Source organism: Tiliqua scincoides, chromosome 5 (assembly GCF_035046505.1).
Source record: "Tiliqua scincoides isolate rTilSci1 chromosome 5, rTilSci1.hap2, whole genome shotgun sequence".
NCBI lineage: Eukaryota > Metazoa > Chordata > Lepidosauria > Squamata > Scincidae > Tiliqua > Tiliqua scincoides.
In genome coordinates this window covers 18,547,953-18,555,211 of record NC_089825.1, presented here as the reverse complement: position 1 = coordinate 18,555,211, position 7,259 = coordinate 18,547,953, and positions in this window count along the sequence as shown.

Sequence of the window (7,259 nt, the reverse complement as noted above, 5' to 3'; positions counted from 1 at the left end):
GATTTATTTATTTATTTTCTGCCTGTCCCATGCTGAAACAAATACGCAAGGCAGCTTACAAAGTTCAATATATGATCAAAACCAGACGCACCAAAAGCCAGGGGAGAGTTCTGAAGAGGAGCTCCCTGGGGGACAAATGGAAAGGAGTAGGCCACTGATTGAACCTAGGGCCTGCTACATACAAATTATGTGCACAAGCATTGAGCTTTAGCCCCTCCCCAAAAAACTGTGGCAAAAGAAAAGCTGAAGCACCATATCACTTTGCGAAATGAAACAGATCTGGAGCCTTGAAGCCCTGTCTTCTTTTATGGGGGAAGCAGGGGGAAAGCTGACTTGTGGCTCCTCCACAAATATATATTTGGCGCCATCTAGTGGTAACCTGTAAAAGGTCTCCAAGTACTCTTCAAGCTTCAGCAAGTTCAACTGCTGCTGGAGCTGGTAGCCAGAATAACCCAAGGTATTATTAGCCTTAATACCCCAAGGTGTCATTAACCCTGAAGGGCATAGTCACTCTTGAGCAGTGCCATACAAAGAGTGTGGCCGTGGGGTCCCCAGCCCTGGGTGCCAGGCTGCAACAGGGTGTCCGTGAGGCCATCACAAGATGTTTAAATTTCTTTTTCAAGAAGAAAACTTATTTCAATTGGTATGGTTATATATACAAAGTTATAAAGTGTGTGAGTGTGTGTGTAAGTATACACATATAAATATGCAAACTTATAGTTTGTGTGTGTGTGTGTGTGTGTGTATTCAAAATTCAATAAAAGAAACTGTTCACTGTCTGACTATTACTGAAAATAATTTGGTCGAAGGGTGGGTGCCAAAAATTTATGGGTCCCGGGTGCCACAGCGGCTCCCCCCATTGGGTTTTAGCCCATGTCCCGCCATGCCCCATCTGACTGCGGTATACCCTGCAAGCAAGCTCTGCTTGTTACTGAAGGCAATTGTGCTGAGCCCCTGCACAGCCTTGGGGCCTGCAGGACAGGCTTCTCCAACCGAAGCAGGGGCTTTAGCAGCACAAGCCGTGTCTCTGCAATTCCTTCTGCCAGGCTCAGCTGTGGTGACTGCTGAAGTCACAGGTTGAGTGGCCCAACGGCAAGCTCTCCCTCCAACCGGAAGCCACAGACTTCTGCTCTGGAGTCCTTCTACTTCCCAGTTCTACAGACTCAACATTCCGGTGCAGTGGAATGGTGAGAAGGACCGTTGGGCAACTGCACTTCTGCTGAGGTTGAAAAGTGCAAGCAAAGGAACTGTAATGGATCCCAACACCTACCCCATAACCGCAGAGCGGCGGCCCCTGGTAAAGGTGCTGCGGGCCCTTGGAGCCTCTGTGGGAGCCCACCCATGGCCCTTCCTGCTGCTGCCCTTGTTGCTCTCGGGTGCACTGGGCTCCGGCTTTATCTATCTGAGCAGCTTCAATGCCTACGACATGGAGGGCCTGTACGCACCGATCAGGAACCCGGCCAAAGAGGATCGCCGCTTCATCCAGGCACACTTCCCGACCCGCGATGCTGAGCGTTTCTCGGCTCAGAGGCTGAGCACCAAAGGTGCCTTTGCCACCTTCCTGGCCGTTGCCACCGGAGACACGCTCCTCACCAGGGTGGCCTTCACCGAGCTGCTGGCACTGGACAAGGCAGTGCAAGGGCTCCGCACCCCTGAGCACACCTTCTCCCAGCTGTGTGCCCGCAGCCTTGGCACCTGCAGCAGCCCTAATCCGCTCCTCAGTGCCCTGCAGGGTGAGCCAGCACGTCTCGAGGTGCTGCTGCCCAACCTCACTTGGCCACTTGCCTTCCAGGGCCATGTGTTCCTGGCATCCTTTGTGGGGGGCGTTGTGCTGGGCCCCGGACGAGATAAGCAGGAGCGCCCCCTCCTGGCAGCCAAAGCACTGCGGCTCCTGTATTACCTGCAGGAGGACAATCCTTTGCAGCGCAAGGCCAGTGAGCTCTGGCTGAGAAACTTCCTGCAGCACATCCCCCATGTATTGGGCTCATTGAACTTCAAATCCATCAAGGTAAGGGGTGTCTGCTTTGGGTGTACAGATGCATCCTTGGTATTCACTGGTTTGGCATCCACTGATTTGACTCACCACTGATATGGGGGTCCACCTTTAAATGCCTTGTAACAAAAAGCAGCAAAATCCCATTTAAATAATTATAATTTCATTCCATTAGATTCCATTATTCACCCCACCTTGTGGCTGAATGTGGTATATCACGTCTACCAAGGCATTCTGGGGTGGCAAGAAACCTGGAAGTGGGTCTTTAAAGCTATTTTTCAAAGCTGATTTGGTATCAACTGATTTTTTTAATCTACTGGGGTTTCTGGAATGGAAGTGTGCTTGAGTGAGTGCTTTTCGGCCACAAAACGCCCAAGAAGTAAATGGTTAAATGCTCCCTGCCCTGCACTGACAGTCAGTGACCAATTTCTCTATAGAGATCATTGGCTCCTGCAGTTTTACTCTCAAAAACTGTAGTAGCTGAGGATCTCTATAGAGGTATCGGTCAGCTCCTCACTAGACCGTGACCCATGTAACTTCATGTCTAGCTTGTACCATAACCCATTGGCATGATGCTGCAATTCTCATATGAACAACGAAATGCATTTCTGTCAAGTCCTTTTTAAAAAATGAGTCACCTGTTTGTTGTATTTTTAGTTTTAATAAATATTTATAGTTCTTAGTTGAACTCAATCCTTTTTCTGGGTGGTTTCGAAGATCTGGATCACAGTGATCAATAAAAGTAATCTACTCACTTTCTCTTTGATCTTTTCACATTGCAGTATGTCATTTATAAGAACAAAAATGTTCTCACAGCGCAGTCCTAACTTGCGCTGGGAACTGGCAGGCCAGGAGGCCTGCACTGTATCCAGCGCAATATTGAGGCCAAAACCAGCTCATCTGGAGGCAAGGGGAAACTCTTCCCCTTACCCCAGGGTAAGCAACCACAATCCCAATGGGTCTCCTTGGACCTGCGCCACCTCCAGAGGTGACACAAGTCCGAGGAGAATGGAGCGATTTGGAGCCACTCTGCGCTGCTCAGGGAAGGGGGTTGGGATCCGGCATAACTGCTGGGTCCCAGTCCTGCCTCCCACTCCCCATCCACCCCCAGGTGCCTTTGCTGCCTTCCTGGCCGTGGCCACCAGAGACACGCTTCTCACCTGGGTAGCCTTTGCCGAGCTGCTGGCACTGGATGAGGCAGTGCAAGGGCTGAGTGCAAGAGCACCCCTGAGCACACCTTCTCCCAGCTGTGTGCCCGCAGCCTTGGCACCTGCAGCAGCCCCAATCCGCTCCTCAGTGCCCTGCAGGGCGAGCCAGCACGTCTCGAGGTGCTGCTGCCCAACCTCACTTGGCCACTTGCCTTCCAGGGCCGTGTGCTCCTGGCATCCTTTGTGGGGGGCGCGAACCCTAGCGATGCCACTGCATGTATCTCTGAGCTTTGGATGGTGTTTGAGACGCCTCCCTTCCACCCATAACCTTGATAATCGGGTCCCTTGATGCGCTCATCAACTCATGTAAACATAGCATCAGACTGTAGCCAAGAACAAATCATTGCTGTCATCTTTGCAATTATTTGCTAAAGCTCAAAAAAGGAAAAGGTGTGATTTTGATTGAGTCACAAGTGGAAGAAAAGCAGTTAAATCCTTTCCCTCTCTGCTGATTTCACAGTGCCGATTGCCCCGTACCAATCTGCTCTTAGTTATGGAGGGGGGTACAATATGGATGCCTGTATGTTTTCCCCTTGTAAAGTATAGCAGTTCTGGGAGGGCACAGTTTGCATTCCAAATTTATTACAGGATAAGAGGGTTAATTCCCCCTCCCTTTGTTTTGGGTTACAAATCCAGATTGGTCTGGGAGCAGCTGCATGCGCCACTTCAAAAGATATCAGAAATGAGTCCTGCATCTTGATGCCATCTCCAGTTGGGCCCTTACTTTCCAGCAAAACATATATACTGTCTTTTGCATTGTCATATATGCAGGTGGCTCTGACGTGCATGTCAGGTCTGCAATTCATTTCAGGATAGCACACGGTGTAGTCCTAGGTACTTGTGGTCTAAACGCATGTAACTACTTGGATTAATTGTTTTAATTCCAACTTTCTGTTGAAACAAGGCAACTAACCATCAGTGTAATTAAAATACACATTTCAAAGACTACTTTAAAACAACAAAGCAGGGAGAGAATAGATGGCAACACAAACAATTTGATAGACACAAACAGAGCCAACAATGTCTGCCCCAATGAAAAGGTCTTCAAAAGATAGTGATGGTATAATGCAGAGGAAATCAGGTGGATCTCCTGGGATGGGAGTTCCACAGTCTGGGTGTCGCTACAGAGCAGGCTCTGTCACGTGTTCTTCCTAAACAAATGTCAGATAATGGTGGGACATGCAAGAAAGCCTCTCCAGTAGACCTTAAAGAACAGGCAGGATCATATGAGAGGAAACAGACCTCTCAGAATTCTTCTCCCAGCCTGATCCTGGAAACAGCCTTTGCTGTAGGCCACTGTATAGCATGTTTATCTAAGGATCTGTCCTTATGATCTGCCTGTGTTAGCACTCTTCAGCGATGGATCTCTCTCACATTTATGTTGGGTGGAGGAAGCAGAATCATACCCACTCGCTGTGGCCAAGCCCCTTCAGCATTTGTCTGCAAGAGGTGGAACTGAATGTGCAGTGGGTTTCTAAATGCAGTTTGGAATCCTAATCCATGCCAATCAGCATTCCAAATGGTATGTCCACGTATTCAGCTATGTCCTTGCAAACAAATGCATAATTTGTGCCCAGCTGTCATGGCGAGGAGGCCCGATCCTGCTCCACATTGCTCCACATGTCCTGCTCCACATCTTGCTCCACATGTCCACCAGTGACGTGCAGTGAGGTCCAGGCCCAGAGAGGCACAGCCAGATGAATACACACACTCTCCCTCTCCGGGGCCGATCTTAGAAGCTGTGGGACCCAATGCAAAACATTTTTGCGTGTCCCCCCTGCAGTAAGGGGGACTTATCCTACTCACCAGGATAAGTGGTGGCAGTGAGGCACCTGGCACCAGCTGCTTTGGGGAGGGGATTTAAACCAACTGGACCCAGGGGGGAGAGGATGGGAGGGCTGTCCAAAGGCAATGCTCTGCTCACTGTGCTTTCTTCTCAATGTCTCAGCATGGAATATTCCATACTGGAGTGTCAACTACAGAGTGAGGTGCTGGCTGCAGCTGTGGGTGCTCCACTCACTGCTCCAGTGTGGGGCCCCTCCGGATACAGGGCCCAATTTGACCAAATTGAACAAATTGCCCTAAGGCTGGCTACCCTTCCCCCTTAAACGCAATGTCTCTCATTCCCTTCCTTGGAAAAAAATCACACACACTCTCCCCCCCCCCCCCCCAATAAATCAAAAAGCTCACCTCACCTTTCCCCACTTGGAACTAGGGAAAGCTCAGCAACACACTCCCTGAGGCAAATGAAAAGCTGCCTCTCCTGGTGCTTTAGATTGCCAATCAATTGCACAAGTTCCCTGCTTTTCTCATGGCTTTTTTTAACAGAACAGAGGCAGCTCTTCCTGCTGCCTCCCCAGAGATTGCTGACACAGGGCCAAATCCTATCTAATTTTCCAGTGCCGTTGCTCCTGTGCCCTGTAAAGGGGAGGCAGTCGCAGAAGCCTCCTCAAGATATGGGAACATGCATTCTCTTACCTCAGGGCTGTATCGCAGCTGCACCAGTGCTGGAAAGTTGGATAGGATTGGGCCCACAGGCACCCTGTCTGTTTTTCATTGGAAGCCAGCCATGATGGATGGCAGCTAATTGGCAGCTGGCTGCTTCCTTATGTTTTGTAATGGGCATGTCTGTGCTCTGCTTAGCTCACTGACTGTGCTGGAGAAGAAAGGAGCAGCACGGAAAGGCAAGGAACTTTTTCTTTTACTTGTTGGGTCCTTGTGCTTTTTTATAGGTATTTCTATACCGCCTTTCTTGGTCCTCAGATTTCTCCTTAGACTTTATTCAAGGCGGTTTACATAGGCAGGCTTTATTTAAATCCCTTATTAAATAGGGATTTTTAAAATTTCAAAGAAGGTTCTTTCTTTCAAGAACCACTACATTCAAGGTGTTTCATTCCGATCTGGCTTCACATTCTGGCCTCCATCCTCCCACGCTCAGAGCAGATGGAATAGCTCAGCTCAGCTTGTCAGCTGCTTCAAGGTCGCACGGTGCCGGTGGCCTCGAACTGGCGACCTTCAGATGTTATCTTCAGGCAAATGGAGGCTCAACCCTCTAGACCAGACCTCCTGCCCAGACTTGTTAGGTCTGGTGAGGCTCTGCCTCCCATGACTATATGTCACTGATGTCCACTGAATTGGGAGGGGGCATTTTGTGAACAGGGCTATTGTTGTGGGTAAGCATTCTGCATTTTGGAAAGCGGGTCATTATCTTAGAAGTTTCTGTCTCAGACCAAAAGGTTGGCGCACAGCCCTCCACAAGTGCCCTGGATCCTGCAGAGCTGAGCTCCACAGATCCTCCTCCCGCCCACCCCCTAGCCCGCCTCTTCCCCGCCCCCACCAGCCTCCTCACTCCCTGGAACGCCCCCCCCCCACGCCTCCATCCACACCCTCGCCTCCCGTTCCACAGCCTGGTGGTCCAGGAGACCACTGAGGCACAGAACCTGGGCCATCGCCCAGCGCTAGTCCAGCACTGGCCAGCGCTGCGCTAGCACTGGTGGGAGCCCGGCGGTGAGCCCTGCAAACATGCCTTATGGCACGTTTGCGACTGTGGTCGGTGGCACGGAGCCTCCGACCACTGGATTGGGCTCTTAGCAACAAAAGCTTCAACCCAGAAATCCTCTTTATAAATAATAAATCTAATCCATCTCTAATAAAACTTCTCTAATTATTACAAATTTAATAGCATTTTTTGTGTGCAGGAGGTAGGGATGTGGGTTGCATGTGATCTACAACAATTCCAATTTTTGCCTCAGTGGTCTGAGAAGGTTGGGAACCGCTGCTCTGGAGCCTACTGTGTTTCATTCCACTGGCTGTTCCATTGTTCACTCCTGCCTTGCCAGCCACTGTGGATTCATAACCCACATGTGTTGCATTAAGTCACCCCAATTCCAGCTTCCATTAGAGCATGACCATGTCAACCAGCACCCAGGATGGTAACACCCCCAAATTCCCATTCCTTTCTGGCTTCTCTTCTACCAAAACTACTGAGACAGCGCAGAGTAGTCACTAACCTTCTGGTCCAGCTCTCTCTCTCTCTCTCTCTCTCTCTCTCTCTCTCT